The 14005-nt window shown below is 37.2% G+C and overlaps 1 pseudogene; it reads left to right on the forward strand.

Moving 5' to 3' along the window:
• The first annotated feature begins 13106 nt into the window (after positions 1 to 13106).
• LOC148118499 (large ribosomal subunit protein eL34 pseudogene) lies at positions 13107 to 13536 on the forward strand (annotated as a pseudogene).
• The last annotated feature ends 469 nt before the right edge of the window (positions 13537 to 14005 follow it).

The raw sequence follows: 14005 nt of genomic DNA on the forward strand, positions 1-14005 counted from the left end.
ACAAGATAAAAACAGATAAATATCATAATTAAATGATTTCATACATAAAATAAATTTAACAGACTACAGACTATTCCAACTAAGCACCAAAGAATGTGTCTTCTACTCACCAGAACATGGAAGCTTTTATAAAATAGGCCACATCCTGGGAGGAAAAATAAACCTTTATAGTTTCAAGAAGATTGAAATTATTCCTTATATCCCATCTTACCACATGCAATAGAACTGAAAATTGACAGCAGAAACTTCTAGTATATATATAGACCCATAGATATTAAGCAACTCATCATTAAATGGCAAATGCGTCAAAGAAGAAATTAAGAAAGAAATAAAAGTGTTCTGTAACTAAAGGAAAATGAACACATAATACAACAAAATCTCTGGGACACATTGAAAGAAGTCTTTTTTAAAGAATAGTTTTTGATTGAGCTATAAATTTTTCTCTGCTCCTCTCCCTTCCTCTCCTCTCCCATTCTACCCTCTTCCATGGTCCCCATGTTCCCAATTAACTCAAGAGATCTTGTCTTTTTCTATTTCCCATGAAGATTAGATCGTGCATGCCTCTCTTAGGGTCCTCTTTGTTGTCTCTGTTTTCTAGAGTTATGAATTATAGGCTATTTTTTCTTTGCTTTATGTCTAAAAGCCACTTATGAGTGAGTGCATATTGTATTTGTCTGAAGGAAGTCTTGTGAGGTAGATTTATAGCTTTCAGTTGCTTTATTTAAAAAAATTCAGAAAAAGCACAAATAAATGGCTAAATGATGAAACTTAAAAATTTGAGCAAAAAGAACAAACCAAATCCAAATCCAGTTGATGGCAAGAAAATTTGAAAATCAGAGCTGAAGAAAAGTAAACAACTCAAAGAATCAACTAATCTATGAGCAGATTCTTTGAGAAGATGAACAAGATATTCCATTGGCCCAACATACCAAAAGAAAGAGTGGCCCCAAATTAACAGTCAGAAATTAACAGGGGTTCTTTATGACAGATGAGATGCCAAAGGATTTCAGGATATTATAAGGGGATGTTTTAAAAACCTGTGCTCCGTTAAGCTAAACAACTTGAAAGAATTGATATATTTCTAGATTCAGCCATGCCACCAAAATTAAACGAAAAAGAAGTCAACAAGTTAAAGAGACCCATAAAAATTGAGAGATTGAAAGAATAATAAAAGCCTCCCAGCTAAGAATAGTCCATGTCCAGATGGATTCATAGCAGAATTCTGCCATCCAAAGAAGATCTGCATCCAGTTTTTCTTAAACTATTCCAAAATTGAAAAATAAAAAGAGCAGTTTCAAACTTTGTCTATGAAGCAGATATCACTCATAGACTTAAAAATATTCAATAAAATCTCAATAAAATACTTGCAAACAGACTACACACATATCTCAAAAGAATTATATGTTAAAACCAAGTTGTCTGCTTATCTTTAAAATGCAAGAATGGTTGCACATGGACAACAAACCATGCAAACCACATGGTCACCCAAATAGATGCAGAAAGGGCCATTAAGAAAAGTCAAGAAGTCTTCTTGATAAAGTCTTAGAGAATGTAGGGAACACACAATGAAGGAAATATAAGAAATCCACAGCCAACGACATCCTATATAGAGAAAAGCTTGAAGCAATCCCACTGAAGGCATAAATAAGACAAGGATGTTCACTATGTCCACTCCTTTTCAATGTTGTACTTGAAGTACTAGCTAAAGTAATAAGACCAGTGAAAGAAATTAAATGGATAGAAATAGAGAAAGAGGAAGTCAAAATATTCCCATTTGAAGACAATATGATACTATATGTTAGAGATCTCAAAATTCTACCAGAAAACTTCTAGATATGATAGAAAATGATATGTTTATCATTTGTGGCAAAATATAGAATCAACTTGCTCAAATCAGTAGCTTTTCTTTGCACTACCAACACTCAGAGAAGGAGTCCTGATCACAATAGCTTCAGAGAAAATAAAATATCTACGAATAAACACAGTCAAGGAAGTGAAGGGCTTCTACAAAGAAAACTTAAAACTTTTAAATAAAGACATAGAGAAAGACCTTAGAAAATGGAATGACATTCCATGCTCATGGATTGGTAAGACTGACTTTGTGAAAGTGATCTTTCTACCAAAAGCTGTTGACAGATTCAATTCTAGCCCAATCAAAATACCCATCTAATTCTTCACAGAAATAAAGAAAAAACTACCCTGTATCACCTGAGCAGCATATTAGAGCCAGTCCTATTGGCAGAGGTATGGGTGAGCCAGCCCTGAAGTTGTTATGTGGGAGAGAAATCCCCATTACTCATCTGTCTTATGGTAGTGTGGACTAGAGAAAAATGCCATCCCCCAACCGAAAAACCACCTGAGTCATGTGAGAGAGCTGGCCTAGAGACCAAAGGGTGGGAGAGCTGCCCCCCCTCGCACACCTGCCACCAACTGCAACACCCAGGTTAGCAGGCCCTGTACCCTGCCTGGGTAGCAAAATAGAGCCAATCCTGTTGTGAGGTGTGTGCGAGTCAGTCCCAAAGTTGTGAGCATAGGAGAGCTGTCCCCATTACTCATCTGTCACGTGGCAGCAAGGGCCCGTGAGATGTCCCCTCCTCACCCATCTATGTCTGAGGCAGGTGGGAAAGTTGGTCCTGAGTCATAAGATTGGGAGAACTGGTTCTGCACTTCACCAGCTGCTGCACAGGAGAACTGGCCCCACCCCTTGCTCATAGCTGCAAGGGGTGAACTTGCCAAGACAATGCAGGAGAGCTAACCCTGGGGGTGAGGACAAGAGAGCTGGTAGGCTGACCCACTACCCAAGCCCCAAGCCAGCTTTATGGGTTAGCCTACCCTAACGTTTATTCCATCTGTGATCTTCTGGAACACATGAAGGGACTGGTCCTGCAGACCCAGAGCTACAGGATTTCCACAACACAGGGCAACGGGCAGGGTAACCAAGAGGAGTTCCAGTGAGGGCCCAGCACTGTTAGTGTAGCAGAAACCAGAAGCTTCAAACCAGACCAATGAGTCTTTGCAATGAACACCTACAAATAAAGACATATCAACAAAAGAGTTTACTGCATGACTTACTATATCACACTATAGTTTCCATAACAAAATCCCCACGTCTTTTTTTTTTTCCTTTTAAATTTTACCTGGGGGCAGACTGCAAGACTGCGAGAGCAGAGTGCAGATATGGGAAATAAATGGGATTGGCATGCATGGTACAAAAGGCACAAAGAATAAATTCAAAAAAAGAAAGAAGAAAAACTATCCTAAAATCTGTATGAAACCACACAAAAATCTGTATAGCTAGAACAAACCTGAGGGGGAAAAAAACAATGTCAGAGGCATTACTAGCATAGTAATTGCAGGTCTTAAAATATATTACAGAACCACAATAATAAGAACAATATGATACTGGCACAAAAGCACACATATAGACCAGTGGAACGAAATTGAATACCCAAACACAAGTACTTGTAACTTCAATCAGTTATAGTTGAGAATGATTTCAGAAACATACCTTATAGAAAAAGACATCTTTAACAAATAGAAATGATTTTGGGAAAACTGCATGTTCTCATGCAGAAGAAATTAATTCCGTATCTATTACCTTGCACAAAACCAAATTATAAATGTATCAAAGACCTAAACATGAAAATTGAAACACTGTAACTGCTAGAAGAAAACCTAGGTAGAACTCCACATGATATAGGGATAAGAAAGAGCATTCTGACAGGAATCTATTTGCCCAAGAATTCAGGCCAACAATTGAAAAGTGGGACTTTATTACCTAAAAAGCTTCTACACCGTTAAAGAAACAATGAACCAGGTAAAGAGGAAGCCCACAGAGAATCATTGCCATCTGACTAAGGGTTGATATCTAGACTATACAAAGAACTCAAAGAACAAAGAGTCAAAACTAACCAACCAAACAAACAAACCCACCAAAAGATTCATTTGAAAAATTGGCTTAGGACCTGAAGAGACAATTCATTACAGAAGAAACAAATGGCTAAGAAATGTCTCAAAAAATGTTCATCTTTCTTAGCAGCTAGGGAAATGCAAATCAAAACAACTTTGAAGGTTCATCATACCTCAGTCAGAATGATGCAGAACAAGGGAGCTGCTAATAGCAAACATTGGAGGGAGGCAGAAAGACAGGGAAAGTCCTGTTCACTGTTGGAGGAATGGCAAATTGTTGCAGCCATTATGGAAATCAGTATGGAGACTTCTCAAAACCAAATAAAAATGTGAAACAAACAAAACCCCCAAGGAACTACAATGACAAGAAACCCCTAAAGAAATCTATCTTATGACCCAGCTATACCACTTCTAGGCATATGTGCAAAGCAGTTGGCATCCTGTATTTGAACTTTCTCATCGGACTTTCTTTGGACTGCCAGACCCCATATAATGACATGGAGCCTTTTTATTAATTCTGAAAACTTGGCATTAGCTTAAGCTGACTTCCACCTAGCTCTTATAACTTAAATTAACCAAGTTCTCCTAATCTACCCTTTGCCATGTGGCTCATTACCTTCCTTTCATAATGTATGTCTGCTTCCTTCTGCATCTTGCTGGTGAAATCCTCCTCATTTCTTCCCAGAGTTCCTATTTCTGCCTGGAGGGCTGCCTAATCTTTTTTGCCTAGATATTGACCTTTCAGTAATTTATTGCAATAATCACAGCAATACATCTTCAAATATCCCACAACATTTCCCCCCTTTGTCTAAATAAAAGGGAAAGGTTTTAACTCTACCACAATAAAACTATTTACAATAGGAAAAATTATTAAGTAAGGATTTCATTCACAATGTCAGTCCATTTGTATTTGGCAAATTTGGAGAAATTTCTCTGTTATCTATCCTATCCTGATGAGTTCAAAATTTTATACATAAACTACTTTCTATCATACCTCTTATTCCCATCCTAAAAATACCTCTTATTAAAACATTTTCTTAGATAAACAACTTATGCTTTTATGTCTCTCAACCTTATAAACTTTACATCTCTTTTGTAAGTTTCTTTTCTTAATTTTATAACAAAAAAACAGTATAACTATTTAGTTTCAGCCCCATCAGGTACCCGAGGAGAATATAATATAACCTGAGTAAATAGGAACTGCAGAGCAAACAACTTCTCAGACAATAGAAATGACAGAGACATCTGGTTGACTGGACAGTCATCCAAGGTTCCTTAATGTTCTAACAAAAATAATCTTAAGTTTTATTCAATATACAAAAGTCAATACAAATGTAAAAATATTTGAAAGTAATAGTTACTTTTTAGTTTAAAAGTAGATTCAGTAATCTACACTTTTATACTATCATTCCTATAGTCTCCTATTTTTTTCAGAAAGATATTTCTGAATATAACCTACTTTTCTTAGTTTTTTCCCCTGACCAGTAACAACCTGCAACCAACCCTCCTAAACAAGGACAAATATCCACAATCTACTGAATGACCAAAACTTACCTCTCCCACCTCTTGGGAATGTGGATGCCACGTTTTAAAAATTACTTCCTATTTTCTGGGGGGTGACAGAACATTTAGGGGACCCTGAGAAAATTGAGATAATGGTCAAGTCCCAAGAGAGCTAGCTGAATCATTTCTTATTCAGTCTTTGTGTGATGGGAAAGTGCAGGGCTTAACTGAAGTCCTGGCTATAATAGTCTGTGAGGATAGACCCTCTCAGGTTGCTGCTTTGAAGTTGTTCTGGATGCAGATTGTAGAGGAAACTGCAACAAAGGCATTCTATCTTTATTGGTGTTTGGTCCTTTTTTTTTCTGAAAATACTCAAACTTTTAAAGGTAACACACACACATACACACACACACATACACATCTTCATTAACACAAGTGTGGAATGTGTGTTGTACACAAATCAGCTAAAGATGATTCTCTGATTCATGTTTGAGCAGACAAAAGTTGTCTGTCAACTTTATAAGTCTGGTTCGACTGCATAGCCAAATTGTAATATAAATCCCCTTCCATACTATATGAAAGGATGGCATGTATTAATAAGTCATGAGAACTCTGTAGCCAACAAGATTTATCATGTCTTATCCAATCTCAGAGCAGTTCCCATGTAGAAGGATTGGTTTATATGTTGCCTGTCTTGTAGTTTCTCTTGATTTCTTTCTTCATGTCTGAAGCAAAGATTTTCAGGATGTACCCCCCTATTCAAATCTGATATTTATTCATTTTGAGTATATCTATACCTCTTATCTCCTGAAGAAACAAAAACAACTTTTCCCCCCTAACACAACACATTCCTGGCTTCCATTCTAAACTTAACACATCCTTAAATTATATAGACTGTTCAATTATCATTTTTTTCTACAAACCAAGGTCTCTCAGCACTGTTCACCCCTTGCTCATTAACATTCAAAAATAAAATTCAAAATCAACAAAGCAACATACATGGTCCAGATGCCCTGTGTATTTTCCATCCATATGTAGCTTACTATTTTTGTACGACTTTCCTCTCTTTAAAGACTTTACTTCATTTTCAAACTATTTATTATTTCATGACTGTCTATACCATTTTTTTCCTTTCTTTAGCTCCTAAGCACATTTTCAAGCATTTCTCATCTGCTGTGTGCACCAAACCTTAAATGGCTAGGCAGGTGCTAGGTTACCCATGGGTGGCTTCACTTAGCACTGGTGGAAGGCTCCACCCCCTTTGGGTCTGTGCAAATTGAGCCTCATGCCTGTGGGTCTTGTCTATCTGTCCGATGTCTTGGAAATTTCTGGGCCCTGGCTGTGGCAGGTGTTTCTAACTTGTCTCCTGCAGGTAGTGTGCCATTCAAGTGGTCCTTGTAAAGGATCTGTGCCTGTGCAGAGAGCTGTGGGATCCATTGCTGAGACTTTTCTCAGCTTACTCAGACTTTAAGTTTGGATATGTGGGCCGGCTTCCTCATTGGACCCCAAATGTATTTGGACCTTCTTGTCAAAATTTCTTTGTACAGCTAGCCCCTAAGTAATAACTTGGAGATTTCTTATTAATTTTGAAAGTTTTGCCTTAGTTTGGGCTTGTTTCCAACTAGTTCTTATAACTTAGTCAATTTCTATTAATCCACATTTTGCCATGTGGCTTATTACTTTTCATCCATAGTGTAGGTTTGCCTCCCTTTGTGTCTTGCTGGCAATCTGCCTCTCTTCTTCCCAGAGTTCCTATTTCTGTCCAGAAGTCTTGCCTATCCTCTCTTGCCTTGTTATTGGCCATTCAGCTCTTTATTAAACTACTCAGATGCCTGAGGCCAGCAAGGTAAAACAGAGTCACATCTTTACAAAGTTTTCCCAAATATCACACAATAGTTTCCTACTCCATAGATTCCTTTCAGTTCATTGCTGCCCTGTTCACAATAGTTAGGGAATGTGAATAACCTAAATGTCCTTCGACCAATGAGTGGACAATAAAAAATATGGTAAATACACACTCTGAAATTTTATTCATCTGTAAAGAAAAATGAAATCATTAACTTTGCAGGTAAAGTGGTGGAACCAGAAAAGATCATATTGAATGAGGTAGCCAAGACCCAGAAAGACAAACATCTCATGTTTTTTTCTTATTAGAGACCCCCAGCTCTAAGTCTTCAGATGTAAGTACATAGCCTGGAGTAACTCCAGAAGCCAGGAGAGGAAAACAGGACCACTGCCAGGATAGGGGGGTAGGGATCAACATACCAGAAATTAACATGGTGCAAGAGACCTGATCAGGTAAATGGGAAAGGGGGGATCTTTAGGGAGAAGAAGAGATCTGAAAACAAAGGATGGAGAAGGGTCAAATTCCGTGACTTTCCTAGCTATTGAGCTACAGTTCATATTATTCTTTATAGTGTTAGGGGCAACAGGATGGGTATCTGTGAATCTTGTAACTTCCTGAGCCTTGCAAACTTCTTAGTGTTTTAAAATGACTTCCTCCATTCAGAAAGGAAAATTATAAATCAGAGGACATAGTTGCACCACTGTGGAAAGAGACAAGTAGAGAATATATTCAAACCACAATAATGTTAGACCTTCAAATTCAAGTCCAATTAGATACACTCATTGCTTACAACTTTGAAACATGGGCTGTTAAAGCTCAGAGGGAATTTGCCACCCCAGTGAAAAACAAAAACTTTTTATCTGAATGTGTACCAGATTGAACTAAATGCTTGCTCACATATTAATAATAAACTCCCAAAGTAACCAAGCTCATTAGCTATTATAATTACCTCTTTCTCCAGAGATGGCATTCAAGTGTGAGCAGGGCTAAGTGCACAGGGTTCTGTGTAGGGGTGCTGAGTTCTCATATGTCTGCCTGTGCTCTGTCTCTGAAGCTGAAAAATTCTCCTGTTCCTTCTTAATATTTACCAAAGCTGTAGAGTAGTGAAGACTTCTTGGCTACCTGGAGATGTAGTTCCTGTACAGACCTCCTCCTTTGTTTGAAGTAGCAGTTTAGCAATGCCAGAATTTCTTTCCAATTTCAACTGAGTTTCTTCCAAGCTCTGAATCTGTGGGCATTTGCCAATGCACAAGACTGGAAGACATGATATAATGGTGCCTGCAGGCAAGGAATCTGGTCTGTGGGACATATTGTTATTTACAGAGTTGCCGTGAAACTTGGCTAGGGATGTAGCCCTCTGTGTTGGAGCCAGACTAAGGATCTTTGGTTAATCAGTGTGTGTCCATGGAGGAAAAGAAATAATTGTCAATAAGCAAAGGAACTGTTAATTATTAACTGCGTGTCATTTGTTTCTCAGTCACATTTCTAAACCTGGGTAAGCTCATTCGTTTGCAAATGGTCTAATTGATGTGAGTTTTTCTATCATCATAAATTGAGCATTAGAGGCATCAAACCAATCCCTGAAGATTTTCAATTTTGCTGTTTGCAAAGATGGCTTTATTGATGGGAACACAGCCAGAGAAGGTAACACTGATACAAGTCACCCTAGACTATGGGTATCACACTTGCCTTACACAAGGAAGTAAAATACATGTTCTGTGCAACTTCTTATGTCACAAGATACTCCGGGTATATCAAGGAGCATGCCCCAAACTAGCTGTATCTTTCTACGCACATATGTACAAAGACTATACAGCATGCGGCCATCATGTAAAAATGGGTCTGAATCTCTGTACTGACACTAACCATCTGTGTGGCAATGAAAATTAACATGCTTAACACTGGTTGCCTCTGCTTTACAATATGGGCTATAATTCGTGCCTTAAAGTATTCTTATGACGATTAAATGGAATGGCACATGTAAAAGGTACTGGCACAATAAATGGCATCCAATGGTTCATTTACATTCACTATAAGACAGTTTCCTTTCTCCATGATATCAGACAACTGGTATGAGGTCCGCATTTTTGTGTATTATGACTTGGCATGCAAGAGTCTACTCATATGGACAGTCGAAGGAAATATTGCCATTTGGCCTGACCAGGATTTGTGGTTCCCAAAGCTATTAGACATTTGGTGAACAAACAACACTGTGATTTTGGACACCAGGCAAAGCACTAATGGGAAAGCAGATTTGGCCTCTCTCAGTTAGACTAAGAGGTTCACAAGTAACCAGCCCTTCACTACACACCCTACAACTATGGGTGGTGTAGAAAGACAGAGACGGCTAATTGAGAATGGAGCTGTCTTTCCAGCTCAATTCCACACTTGAGAGAAAAATAGGAGAGTTACATTCATTTGAAACTTGTGTATGTTTTCCAACAGAAAATTATTTCTAAGACTAAAACTAATAATGACTGTTTTTTATCTTAAGTATATTCTGTGGCAGTAATTATGTTGCTTTTACATTTTTATTCTTATCATAAACTTAACTGATTGCAATCTTTTGTATTCTATAAAGAAACCAAGACAGGAAAATTAAGTATTTTGTCATATAGCAAGTAATTGTAAATAATACATTTGGGATTTGAATCCAGAATCTGAGCCTCTTCAAAATTGAAAACAGTAATAATCATAATCATAATAAAATAAAGTTATTATATTTGAAGAAATGTTAGACCATCACCAAGAGCCTTGGGTTTTTTTGTTTTGCTGTTTGTTTTTGTTTTCACTCACAGGAAAACTCCAGTTGCAGCAAAGTTTGTTTAGTCTTAATATTTGTCTAGGCTTTGCGGAATCATGAGGTGTTTTGTTGTCTTCTATTACAGACAACTCCCAGTAGGTCACATATGGGAAGGAATGATAGCACATAGAAGTCCTGTGGAATCCTTCCACTCTTGGATGGAAATTAAATGATTCAGGGGTATCTAAGGGTGCTTTGTGATGAACTTGATATTCCTGATGCTCAGAAATGTGTTGTTTTAAAAGCCAACAGGAGCATTCCTTTTTATTTGATTTTGTCAGCCCTTCATGTTCCAGATGACAAACTGCACTTTAGTTTCCCACCTCTACCTTTCCAGCTCGTGAACTTCAATACATTTCTACAGTAAGGATCTACTGAAACTGGTAAAACTCTTGGTTAGGCAAAGAACTTCCCAGTTTTAAGTAATTTTATGTGGAAATAACATATGTTCATAGTAAGGAAGAGATAAACCAATGTTTCAGAATTGCTGGAATGTGAACATCTAATTTTTTTTTTGCAATTTCTTAGTTTCTCTCCTCAGTAGCATAAGTACAGTTTTATACATTTTCGGAGGGCATGTATTTTATTTGTGAACTATATTCTATACATATACTTATAAACATATTACTTTGCCATAAATATAGATGCATTTAAGATACTGTTGTACTTAGGTGTCTCTCCCCCGTCTCTCTCTCTCTCTCTCTCTCTCTCTCTCTTTCTGTGTGTGTGTGTGTGTGTGTGTGTGAGAGAGAGAGAGAGAGAGAGAGAGAGAGAGAGAGAGAGAGAGAGAGAGAAGGGTGGGGGGAGATATCTCAGAGAGAGAGAGGTGGGGGGAGATATCTCAGAGGAAGGATTCTAGAAAAGGCATGGAAATGGATATTAAGATCCTATTTGCTGCCCCAGAACCTAATCCAACAATGATAGAGACACAGAAGAAGAGTCATGACTATCTAACATGCAATTATTAGAATAAGACATGTTATTTTGAACACAGAAGCAAAGGGAGTAAATAAAAAATTTGCATGTGATAACTAATTTGGTTTCTCAGTTTGAAAGGCAATCATACTAGATGATGCTAAGATCTTCAGAAAGCAATAAAGAACAGAACAATAGGTATAAAAAGTCAAAGAAAATAGACTTTTCTTTTAGTTTGAAACACTTGCGTATGATTTAAATAAAATTTACTGCATTTTCTTTTGAGCTCTGTAATGTATGGATTTGACACACATGAGAAGGAGAGAATAAGGGATGGAGGTAAATCAACCCTCTTGAATACGAGTTCTTATCATTTTATATGAAGTAAAACATCTTGTGTATTTAAGAAATATATTTAATTAACAAAGTATATTTGATTAATTAATGACTCTATTAATGAATGAGCAAATAAATATAAAAATATAATTAACAAAATATATTTCATACTTTGTGAATTATCACAATTCTAGTTTATGAAGACTAAAGGGTCAATGATGTATATGATAATCTTTAGTGCAAGCATTCAATGTGTAACAGGGTATACTTAAAATCAAACACATAAAATAGAATCCTAAAAATAACCAATAATGTTTAAAAAGTTAGAAAAGGTACAGAAGGGTATCAGCAGTGACCAAAACAGGAGATCATGAAATATCCCAAAATAATAGATATGTAGGACCAACCATCTTGACTGTAATAATAAATATTAAGACTAAGAAATTTCAACTAAAGTAGTCATTTTATTCATCATTGAAAAATCAAGAACTGTATATAAAATAAGTAGCTTGACATGTTAAAAACTAGAAGGTATAAAATACATACTCTGTATGGATCTCAAGACAGAAAAATCACTAATATTAAATTGCATAATGTTAAAATGATCGATTTGTCAAAAATGGATTTCAGTTATAAGAGTGCTTATACATCCAATGGCAGAGATTGTAATTCAGAAAGCAAGAATGAAAAAAGTAAGAGATAAATCATTATAATTTTTACTGTCTATAAATCAAATGATTTAACAGTAAATATGTATTTGTATAAACTGTTCAAATAGAGCAAATAATTATTGGAAAAAATTTAGTTTAGTCATTACTTCTGTGAGATAACAAGAGTGATCAGCTAGGAGGGTGCAATAATAGATCTTCTGGGATGATGGTGATTTCTTACTTTGACAGAGCTATGGTGCATGTATACAGAGGCTTGTATTATTAAATTTGCGAGTTTAATTGTTTGTATACAATTGTAGATATATAAACAAATGTTGAACCTGTGTCACTTATATGTATAAGAAGTATATTGACATCTGTAATTTGTTTTATGAGTAATTGAATTCTTTTTTCTTTTTGAGGCAGGATTTCTCTGTGTAGCCCTAGCTGTCCTGGAACTTGCTCTGTAGATCAGACTGGCCTTGAACTGAGATGTCCCCCTACCTCAGGCTCCCAAGTCCTGGGATTAAAGGTATATGCCTCTACTGCCCAGCTCTATAGCTAATTGATTTTTAAAACACTCAACAGAAGGAGAATGAGAGGTAGGTTTCATTTACTAAGAATTCGTAGAATATACATTCAAACTTGTGACAGGGTCATATTAATTCACTGACATAAAGACAAACTTACATACCTGGTAAAGATCAGCAATTGTAAGTGGAAGTTTCTGTCCTGCCTTTGCCTGCAGCCGTTTAGTCCCAAATGAGCACACAGAGGCTTATGTTAATTATAAATTGTTTGACCTATTCCTCAGGCTTATTACTAACTAGCTCTTATAACTTAAATTTATCCATAGTTCTTATTTATGTTTAGCCACATGGTTTGGTACCTTTTCTCAGTGATTCATTCTCATCTTGCTTCTGCTGTGTCTGACTGGTGATTGCATCTCTACCTTTCCTCTTTCCAGAATTCTCCTAGTCGGATCTCCTGTTTGGCTACTGGCCAGTCAGTGTTTTATTAAACCAATATGACTGACAAACCTTTACAGTGTACATTGTCACACAGCAAATGATACTTTTTGGATTCAGCTTTCTGATACCATTCTCGAGTGTTAAGATTCCCTGTCAAAATATACAGCTTTTCCTCTTCCGAGGACGGTGCTTAGAGGCACTCAGAATGGTCCAGCGTTTGACATACCATCGTAGGCTTTCCTACAACACAGCCTCCAACAAAACTAGGCTGTCCCGAACCCCCGGCAACAGGATTGTTTACCTTTACACCAAGAAGGTTGGGAAAGCACCTAAATCAGTATGCGGTGTATGCCCAGGCCGACTCCGAGGGGTTCGTGCTGTGAGACCAAAAGTCCTCATGAGATTGTGTAAGACAAAGAAGCATGTTAGCCGGGCCTATAGTGGCTCCATGTGTGCCAAGTGTGTCCGTGACAGGATCAAGCGGGCTTTCCTTATTGAGGAGCAGAAAATTGTGAAAGTGTTGAAGGCGCAAGCACAGAGCCAGAAAGCAAAATAAACATGCAGCTTTTTAATAAAGGTCAAGGCTTTGTCCGTGAAAAAACAAACAAACAAACAAACAAACAAAAATATACAGTGATAGGCTGGAGAAATAGTCCAGATAAAATAAAAAAAATAGTTTTATGAAGAATATTCCTGCCCTTCACTAATGTCGTGGTACATTGCTTTGTTGATGCTTTTTATGGCTTTGTTCTCTCCTTTGCTGCCCTGAGTCATGAGAAAAAGGGATAAGACTCAAAGAGGGAAGAATTGTGTAGAGGCATACAGCTGTCGTGCCATTATTTGAAACTAGGTTCAGATTGCTTTTCTTTCTGCTCTACACTGGTGGCTTTGAGACCCAGAAGGGTTACATTATCTATGTTGTGCTGTCCTCAGTCTTGGCATGTTACCTTGATGAAAATCCTTGCAGAGCTCACAGGTCTCAGCATCTGTCTGAGGACTGAATGAACAGTCCCTACCTAGCTCCTCACAAAAATTAGGATGGGTCTATGGTTAGGAAGATATGAACCATCCA

This window comes from Myodes glareolus, chromosome 22 (assembly GCF_982192425.1).
Source record: "Myodes glareolus chromosome 22, mMyoGla1.1, whole genome shotgun sequence".
Classification (NCBI taxonomy): domain Eukaryota; kingdom Metazoa; phylum Chordata; class Mammalia; order Rodentia; family Cricetidae; genus Myodes; species Myodes glareolus.